The sequence below is a fragment of the Poromitra crassiceps genome, assembly GCF_964638095.1.
Source record: "Poromitra crassiceps genome assembly, chromosome: 15".
Taxonomy (NCBI): domain Eukaryota; kingdom Metazoa; phylum Chordata; class Actinopteri; order Beryciformes; family Melamphaidae; genus Poromitra; species Poromitra crassiceps.
Genome location: NC_139634.1, coordinates 26,899,968 through 26,908,833, shown reverse-complemented (window position 1 = coordinate 26,908,833; position 8,866 = coordinate 26,899,968).

Sequence of the window (8,866 nt, the reverse complement as noted above, 5' to 3'; positions counted from 1 at the left end):
CAATGATTGCAGTAGCCTAATGGTACAATGTCTGTATGTAGTCAACGACTGACTGTTAAATCAAAATAAACATCAACAATGTTTATTTAGTTTTCATATTTAACTGGATTAATTATAAATAACTAGCCTACACTAATAATAAATACATGTTCTTTTCTCATTTCAAGTAAAATAATGGCTGCATTTAAAAATAACATACAACAGAGTGCTTTGGGAAAATATGCATCTTAAAAGTGTTTTAATTTGAGAAAGAAAATCTTCTTTTCTTCCCTTAACTCCACCTTTTCTCTTGAGAGAAGTGAGTTCCCTATCTATCTATCTGTCTCAGTGTCTGTCTCTATCTATCTATCTATCTATCTATCTATCTATCTATCTATCTATCTATCTATCTATCTATCTATCTATCTGTCTCAGTGTCTGTCTCTATCTATCTATCTATCTATCTATCTATCTATCTATCTATCTATCTATCTATCTATCGATCTATCTATCTGCCTGCCTGTCTGTCTGTCTGTCTGTCTGTCTGTCTGTCTGTCTGTCTGTCTGTCGATCGTTCGCAATGCAAACGTCACATGCCGTTGGGCAGTGAATGTGTGAGTGTGCCCTCAGTCTGGATTTGAGTGTGTTTGCTCGTGTGGCGCTTTCACAGGTTAGGATCGCATCGCACTTCACATGAGACATACTGCCTGGTTTTGAACTGCCCGTGAGAACAATGAATGAACATCTAAGAGTCTGCCTGCTCCGGATTAAAACAAAATCTTTGTTTTTGTTTTTTGAGCACGCCATGTGAAATGACTTGTATCTCTCGCATATCTCCGTGTCGGACAATCTCTCGCCTGCAGCACTGAACCGACTGGAACAGGCAGAATCGAATCGGATATTTGATTGGCTGAGTAGCATCACGTGTGATGATTTACAGCGCATGCATTGGTCTGTGAGCTTCCTGGCAGATTAAACCAGTACCGTAAAGGGTAGAAAAGCATGTGCCGGTTAAAAAAGAAAAGCTCGGTGAAATGTAACGATTCTCAATGATTTGTAGGTTATAGGGCTCGGTCCGGATAGGACGGCGTCTGGGTCCGGATGCGGACCGGAGTCCGGACTTTGGGGATCGCTGCACTATACAGTACACACACTGAGGTAAGATCACCTCCTCCAGAAGCACATGGGCATGGGGGAGGGAGGAAGGGAGGGGCAGCCAGGGAGGGAGGGATGTTTGTTTCTGCTGGGTCCTTGTGCCTATATATTTGGATGCTGCTAAATGGATATTGGTGTTATGGTATACACAATATCCGTCTCACTTGTTCCCAAATTCTCCTTAGGTGTTATATAGCCTAATCTTATAATAAAAGGGAAACTAAGTAATAGCCTACATTACAGTACAAAGCAAATGCCATATATTTCCTCCTCTACAGAGTCGAAATAATATGAAAGAGACTAACTTTGATTTAAAAAAAGGTCAGGATTCAAAATGTGATTGTGAGAAAAGTTCACATTTCACCATTGGTCAAATCAGTCAAAATGAAAAACTTTCTAACAACCATTTTTTTAAGAAAGCGATCAGAATCAAGTAAACTGGAATGTTTTTTCCTTGATTGAACATTTCCCTTTACCACTATTTTGTATAGCATTTAAACACTGCACTAGTGGTAACCACAGGTAACAAACAGAGCAGGTTGAAACTCATAAATAACTCAAATATCGGTTCAAACCTTCCAAAAGTACTGCAGCGTTCAACTGGGGGGCTATAAGTTCACTCCTTCAGCTTCCTCCTCATGTCTGTCCATTTATATCTATCAATCACTCCAGTCATCCATCTTCCCTTCACAGTTCACACATCAGTTATAGTGGCAACACAGATATGAAGCAAGCTGTGCGGAAACCCTCATAATGGCTGCACTTCCTGACCCACATATGACAACGCCTGTGAGGACTGGAACACTCGACACTGTGGTGCAGTTGCGGAAGCTGGTTGCTGTAAGAGGCACAAGTCTCAATGATAGAGCTAAAAACTGAAAATTGCCACAGTGTTCTCAGTGAGACTGGATAAGCCCACTATGATGCTCAGGGTGGGTGGGCTTTATAGAGACTGTATATTGGGTGAGACGTGATCATGCTGGAGAGCAACCAGCAGCAGGCTACATAGGGAGTGATAGCAAGCAACACCGGGCAAAGTGGACAAGTTGTTGGAAAAATCACTTCTCTTTATTGTATATGGATCAAATCCTATATTATCTCACGCACTACACAGTGTATGCTCTGCAGCTCGCATACGCAGCTCGGCTGCTGCGTGGCACCTGAGCAATTGTGATGTCACTGATGATGTCATAGACATTGTGACATCATCGGAGAGCTGCCCTCCAGCGCCGCCCTTCTCAACGTCAATCTCGACATCGGAATCACATGGTTGCAAACAAGCTATTGTGACATCATCACATCCCTTCTCTCCTTCTCACTGATGATGTCATTGATGATGTTACTAATCCTATTGCTTGAGTGACATCACTGATGATGACATCACAACTGTGTGAGTGATATCACTGATGACATAATCACTGATGACATCACAATTGGCTTGAGTGACATCACTGATGACATCAGTCACTAATGACCTGCCTGTGGTCGCCATCAAAGGAACTTATGTCTGATTTTGGATCTCTCTCTGCTTTGTTCAGCTCAGTCATGGTCAACCCAGACATACCTGAGGCCTTTCGACTGAGGGCCTGGTATGAATCAGTCAGTAGGTACATTCACCCATTCACACACCGATGGCGGCAGGCTACCACGCAGGGTGCTGGCACACCAACGGGAGCAATTTGGGGTTCAGTGTCTTGCCCAAGGACACTTCGACATGCAGACTGGAGGAGCCGGGAATCGAACCACCGACCTCTTTTATCCAAAGCGATTAGTGGACGACCCGCTCTACCTCCTGAGCTACAGCCGCCCCATGGTATGACAGAGACGAGGTCAGCGGGCAGCGGAGCAAGAGTCAAATGGAAAACACTGAGACGTTAAGGATCATGTCATAACCACTGATGATGTCACGTCATGCCCCACAATCGTCAAGTGATGTCATACCCTCTGATTATGTGGATGACGTGGCATGAGTTGACATGAGTTTACTCACAACCCACAAAAAAGTGCACCTATGGCGCATCATCACCAGATTGAGTGGCTCTCTTGAAAACTTTTAAGCGCTAGTTTGACTGAGTATTGAACTGATATGGCGATATGAAAAGACTGATTTGTTTACACATGATGTCTTTGACTGAATTTGACTCAAGGAGGGACTTTATATCATCCTGAAGGAATAACATTTAGTAATTTATTTTAGCTGGACTTAGGAGGGACTGTCATGCAATTTTATATGGGAGACATATTTTTGGTGCATTTAAAATTATGTAATATTAATATGGATAGCAGAATTTCCCCTGCAAGAAGTAAGAAAGAAGTGATTTTCTGCATGGAAATAGTTTTACACTTCATGCATCCAAAACCAATAAGCTAGTCTTTGTAGCTTTTGTAGCTGGGGTATTTTCCCCTGTGGATTCCATCCATTGAATTCCTTATAGCATGATGTAATTACTCACAATGTACCTGCTTGTTATTTCTCTCTTACAAGCCCTGTAACAGTTTACAGGCTGTGTTTAATTGACATCAAAGGCAGTTGCACAGCACACCCTACAGGCGCTCACTATATTTTAATTTCATACAGAGCATCTTGTGTTTTGATGGGTGGGTGGATGCAAACAAAATAAAACAAGTCTCCAGATGATAGGAGAAGTTCCTACATCTTGATGGTCGGAGAAAGAGAATTGGGACATTGGGTTAGCTGGCAGCTCTCAAGCCAATCAATGCTTGGCCTGAGGTGAAAGTCAAGAAAAAAGAAGACATGGGTGGCATGACTGTTCCCATGTCTACCATAAGATGGCAGCGCAGTCTGTTGTTCAAAAGCTGCAGGTAATAAATAGGCTGAGTTTTCTCACCCTCCAGGACTCCTTCTAACCTGCTTGGCAAGGCTAGTATAGACTATTTCCCATTTTTGTTTTTCCAACTGGATAATTGCAAATGTCTCTGAGGGAGGGTTGATGCAAACAGGACCTCTCCGTAGGAAATGGTTGCTCACTCCAAGTGTCTCTCCTTTGAAATGATTAGACACCAGAGCCTTTATATTTTGGTGTTGATTGGTCTTTTTCAAGCATACACTTCCATCAGATAGTCCAGTAAAAATGTCACTTGACCTCACACTAATTGCAACAAAACCAAACTCAACTGATTTTGTATCCTCAATATGTCCTCAATGAAGGAAAAAAAGTGTTAAGGAAATGTATGAAGGGAAATTTTTGAAAATGACCTATATGATGCTACTATTTATTCTATCTATTTATTTTTTAACATTTTTTATTTTTATTTTTTTTTATTTTTTTATTTTCTCTTTGAAGCAAAAAACACATACAGGATATAAGTGATGAGATTTATGGCACATTAAAAAAAAAAAAAGAAAAAAAAAAAAAAAACGTTTTTGGTAGGCTACCATCATATTTAGGTCATTTTCAAAACTTTCCCTTCATACATTTCCTTAACACTTTTTTTCCTTCATTGTGGACATATTGAGGATACAAAATCAGTTGAGTTTGGTTTTGTTGCAATTAGTGTGAGGTTGACCCACACATTTGTGTAAAATGCCTGGACTAAGATGGCAGCAGGCAGATATGAGAGAGAACCACACACACACATTCATTTCATGTGAGCTCCCCCTGCTGGGCTCATAGAAAACTGGCACTCTGCCTGTTGTAGGCTAACCATTGATAGGCTGTTTTGCTCTGAGCTTACCGAGATAATTCACCACTCATGACTCCAATTAAAAGGCCTGTCTGCTCATATTTGAAATGGGTGCACATGTTACCAACCATGAGATACTGTAGGCTAACTTTAACATGTGCCTGCACACACTGAGCTACTTCATGGTATTTCATCATGAATATAACTATTGTCTATTGGGAAAACTGTGACAACATTACAAATTCAGATGCAGACCCAGAAAAGCTCAGCAGCTCTGAAATACTGCATTATGAACTAATGGCCCATGGTCAAGGAGTTCATTGGAGTAGTACACAATGTGTTTGTCTTTGCCTACTGTGAAACATTAATCAAACTCCAAGAACACCCAAGGGGAATGATGAGGGGGGGAAACATAAATATATCTGTTATTATCTGCACTGCTGGTTAATATAAAAGCAATCAAATCCTTCCTGATGGAAAATATACGATTTAAAACATCAAGGCCCGTGACCAAACAATAGCTTCAGTACAGCCAACAATTTATTGTTCCATTACGGATATGTCAGAGCTACCGAATGCAGTTGTTGAAAATATTTTACTGACTGAGAGCTATAAATGTGTAACAGGGTGCAAGCAGTGAACTTATTTGCAGTCAACCATTAAATGTTGGCACATTGCAGAGTCAGACCGCCTGTATAGTACTCATATAGAAGAGCCAGCAGAAATTACACGCTAATGACAATGTATCTCAGCATCACAATGAAGCCTCTTTCTCTAATGACATTGTAAAACAATCTCCTGGGCCGGGGGGGAAAATTGTGAAGAGGTTTAACTATTTTGCTTAAGAAATATAGCTGTTAGCCTTGGCCAAGCTGAATTATTTAGAGCCCATTTTGTCTGAATCTCACTGACACCAATTTAATGGGTGCATTTGTCTCACTTTTATAGAAAGAAGTGTTTTTTGTTCAATGAACAAAAACATTATCTATTATAGATATTCCCAAATATTTACAAATTAAATCCACTATAGCGTCTCAAAACGAACGAAACAAATCTCTAGCATTCATGGAACAATTAAACCTTGGATCCTGCATGAACTCTTTTCTTTATTGACTTGTTTGCACCCTGGATGCACAAATTCCATTCACACCACCTGGCAACACTGATCCATTTAACGCTCTGACCTTTGTCTATCACAAAGTAGAATGAAAATCTTTGCAAAACAAAACCATAATTACTGCACATACCTGATGACAAACACAGTTGCAGACTTGGATCCATACTGTATACATTACAGTAAAACTAATTAAATACACTACCAGCTGAAAGTTTGGACACACATTTTTCACTATTTTTTTATACAATTTTTATAGTAAAATCAGTAATAGTAAAGACATCAAAACTATGAAAAACATAAATTGAATTATCCAGCGACCAAAAAAGTGTTAAATCAAAGCTGTCTTCTTAGATTCTTTAGTAGCCGCCCTTTGCATTGATGAAAAGGCAAAGACTTTGGAAAGAAATGCATACATCAGCATGAACTACGACACTATTTAGAAATATTATTTTCAAGCATTTAAGAGTATTAGATCAAAATGTCTCTAAAATAATGAGGTGTCCAAACTTTTGACTGGTCGTGAAAATGTAGAAGTGTTTGTGGTAACCTGTTTTGAGCACCACTTGTGTAGTGTTTGCAACTCATGGGTTTCAGAAAAACAGCTATAGAAAGGCATTTTAGTATACTCTTCTGTGATCAACAACTTTCCATACACACATTTGAAATGTCCTCATTATGGTAAACCCCCACCCATCTCCCACCAGCTGGAGAACAAACAATAAGGATTATCGGCAAATAGTATTTGACCCCGGTCTGTATTTGATACAGTTTCATCACTCTTACCTTCAGCAAAATGATTCAATGTGACTCCTGGCATTTCCTAGGCTTCCTTTTCAGTCTTCATCAAACTCTGGGTTTCTTTGCCTGATCAGCAGAGTAACAACAAAGTTCAAGCAGAAACCCTATACAGGGCAGAGGCAGTGGGGCAATGCAGCTGCTGGGTATGAGTTGCAGCATGAGTGATCTTGCAGGCAGGCCCACAGGTAGAGCACCAGAGGCACTACCAATGAATAACACCTTAATGTATTCCCTACCAATCAGAGTGCAGCTGATGTGCAAGAGGACCTCTTGAAGAGGTAATAAGGAAGTTGGGATGTGGTGAAGGTAGGGATAAAGGAAAGGGACAGGAAGGTGTGAGGAAACTTCTTTTTAACCCATGCTGGGAACCTTTCATATTCTAATGTGAAGCCCCCCTCTCAGCAGTTGGCCACTTTACTGTAATGCTAAACCTTGATGGAAAGCACACATGCTTATCCCATAGCATTGTCTCTTGGTGAAGTGTAAAGACCTGTATGACCCAGTGCAATGATGCTGTGGATTCTCAATTCCAAGTATATCTATAAAAGAGCGCACATGATCTTTTCCTATGGGCTCCCTGGACTCTGCTTTGCTGCTTGGCATGATTGTTTAACCATGTGATGTAACCACTTTTACAATGCAACAAGGCTTTGCACATGTATGCATACCTGTATTCTGTATACATCAAGCCTACACACAGAAAAAGTAAAGGTGCCAACTGGAATGCAAAATGGTTCTTCGGAGCAATGCCATATAGAAGAAACAGTTCCTCTTAATATCCTAGGTCCTATTAAAAGGTTTTTAGTTCTTCATTATTGGATTGTGCCATGTGACATTCTTTGTGAACCAGAAATGTTTCTTCTATGGCTACATGCTGTGCAAGCAGTCCTTGTTAAGAGATTCAAGCAGCAGAGGATGCTAGCGCATATCTTCATCAACCACAGTGTGTCACTGAAGAGGCTGATTGCTCTCCAACAAAAAGAAAGAAAAAAAGAAAGAGTGTCTAAATGAACCCAGGGCAATTTTAATGCTCCATAATCTCACACCCTACCCGCTACTCCTTTCAACTTCCTGGAAAGTTGTACCGTACCAATACATCTCTATCAGCTGCTTTGTAGTATTTTTAGGTCTGTCATCCCCTGGCTGTGAGGAGCCAACACATCCCAGCCAGCAGAGACGGGCTATAAATCTTAGTGCGGGGTCCTGGAGGTGAGACCTGACCACAACAGGCAGAGAAATAGACAGACAGGCACTGCAGGAATTCAACAACTGACCATTTTATTTGAAGGTAAGAATGACATTTCAGCTATACATGAAATTAGTCGTTTTAGGACAGTATAATGCAGCATATTATAAGATTCATAATGTGAGCTATACTAGATGTGCTAAAATCTATACTTTGATTCTGAGGTGTTATTAGCACAACAAAGAGCGTGTCAATGATGAGAGCTCAGTAGATTTGTTTATTTGTTTATTTAAAAGGATCCCCAATAGTTGCCGCCAAGACGACCGACCACTAGTCTTCCTGGGGTCCAAACACATTACACAATACATTACTAGCAATAGTAAAATGCAAAGAAAATGACCTTTCACATGTTCATAAGCAAGAGAGGAACTGATCTAACTGGCTCAACTTATGTGTGACTTCACACTGCTTAAAAGTGATACAGACTACAAATCTATAGGCATAGGAGTTTGCGTGAGTAGATAAGATACATGACACACAAACATGCTATGTCCATACGCTTTGTCCACAGAATGTACAACAATCATCTACCCCGATGTGTAATCTGTCATCTATTGTGTCACCTTTCTCAGGCAAACACCACAGTGAATGAATTTCCATAACTGATGCGCCTTTAATAAATTGTGTTGCATGGTGCCAAAGCAGTTACTGTGTAAGAAAGCTACTTCAGAGGCAAATTTGTTCCAATTATCACATTTCACAATTCTACCTGATTCTCACTTTGGTCCCCTAACAATTTTTTCTTTTCTCACCTCTCACCGTGGAGAGACACAGATTCCATTGAGTGGCAACAGACACTTACAATCTAAATCGCTTCACTGAGTGCTTGAATACAGTCATTTGGAAGGATGGGAAATATTCTTCAAATGGCATCTGTCTTTCACTCCAATTTAGCACATGACTCCCCTACGCTTCATGCCGTTATT